Below are 1,943 nucleotides of genomic sequence, written 5' to 3'. Positions count from 1 at the left end.
GCTTCTCAAACTAACTCACTTTCTACTCAAAGGAAACAGAGAAACGGGCTTTCCTTTTATCACATCAGATCCAATAGAGTAAGATTAAATGTTTAGCCTGTCCAGAACAATTTGGCTTTACTTTTCTGGTCAACTCCTAAGCAGTGGAAACAATTTTGGCATGCTTCCATTTTCCCTTGTCCAAAGGATAGACTGGTGAGTAGGAATGCTGAGTTGGTCCCTCCCCCTGTGCCAACTGTGTGATGATAGTTTGCTTCTGGATGCCTCTTTGGTGCTGGTGGTTCTACGTTGGTAATTTCATCCATCATCTGGGGTGAGGAAACATCATCCTATCTGTAGAAGATGATGCTGAGAGATTGTGTAAAATGTGAGCTTCTGGAGTATAAGAGCCTCAATTCCATGGCCGGCCACTTAGGAGAAAAGGCAAAGATGGGTTTCTAGCCTCTTTAGCTGGAGTGGTGGAGCCACAGGCCACGTGGTCTAAATAAAGATGTCACGTTGCTGGGGCAGCCTAGGAAATGCTTTGGTCTTTCTTTGCTTCATTGGTTTCTAATTAATGCTAAAGATCTCTGGCTCATTAGAGGAGGTTCTGGATTGGGAATTAAGAGACAGGCTTTTCTCCCAGCTCCTGTAACAATTTTTAGCCTTAGCCATGACGTCTCTGTTCTCCGGATCTTTTGGTTTTCATACTACTAATGGGACAGCGCTAAGGCTGTGGTCTGGAGTAGTGTGTTTCTGGTGGCCTTTCTGGTCCCAGGTTTTTCTCCTTATAGTACGCACTATACCGAAGACCTCCATCCCTATAATAATGAGTGCTTAGCAAGTTGTGCTACAGGATGGGGAGATTGCTAAGAATAGAAGAGCCCTTGCCTCAAATGTACAAGGCCCAGGCTCTCATAATTTGTGGAGCAGGGGCAAATTCCTGTTAGCCAAAGACACTGAATGATAGAGTTGGCACTGTGAAGTGTGTGCTCACGTATACAATATTTCGGATATCCCCGCCCAGTTTTAGATCCCCCCTCATCTAATGCTTCTGCTGCCAAATTTCACACTTGCATATATCCTGCTCAAAGAACAAGAGCATCATAAACAAAGAAAATTCAATTCAAAGCCAACTGTAAGCATATAATATTAATAAATCTTTTTTAAAAAAATCACTTACAGCCTGAGTGTGCATGGAAAGACTTTCTAGGGAAAGCAGGGAGCCTTATCAAGATAATAGTTCACACTAAAGGTCAACAGGTGTGAGTTAATCAATACCCATGACCGAAACGGAGGTGAGTCCCACCCATCATTTTCACCCAGCTTCTCTTCACTGCTGTCTCCCATGGTCCCTCTTTTCTCCTGACCATTGTTCTTCACACACGATCAACCTCTGTGCAGTGACTGATCTGCTCATTATCATCCCGCTGTCTTCTGTAGCCTGTGTTCTACTCTAACTTCTACCTAAAAGCAAAACTATCATTTCCTTCACTGAACTCCTCCAAAGATAAGCTGCATGCTCATCCAAAACACATAAATATTCCAGGTCTTCCGGAGACATTGGGGACAGAGGTTAAAGTTCAGATGGGCAAGGTCGTGAACTATTTTATCTCAGATCATTTATGTTTCTTAGTGTTGGTTCCAGAACACAATGCTTCCCCCATCACAGCTGAGGTTAGTTGTTTCTATTGTGTTATTATTTAATTATTTGGTGTGTGTATACATGTGCATGTTCAATGTCCAAATAGGGAGATAATAGGACAACTATGGGAGCTAACGTTCTCCTTCCACTGTGGGACCCAGGTATCGTACTTAGGGTCAAGTGGCTTTCCCACACAGCCTTTCCAAGAGCTGTTGAGGTGAATTTTTAAGAGACGTTTGACCTTCTCTATAACATCAGTGCCATCTATAGACCTCCATGCTTATCTAGGTCTTCGGCACGTGGGCAGTGTTTCCTCCTA

The sequence above is a fragment of the Microtus ochrogaster genome, linkage group LG7_11 (assembly GCF_000317375.1).
Source record: "Microtus ochrogaster isolate Prairie Vole_2 linkage group LG7_11, MicOch1.0, whole genome shotgun sequence".
NCBI lineage: Eukaryota > Metazoa > Chordata > Mammalia > Rodentia > Cricetidae > Microtus > Microtus ochrogaster.
This window is presented reverse-complemented; position numbering follows the sequence as displayed.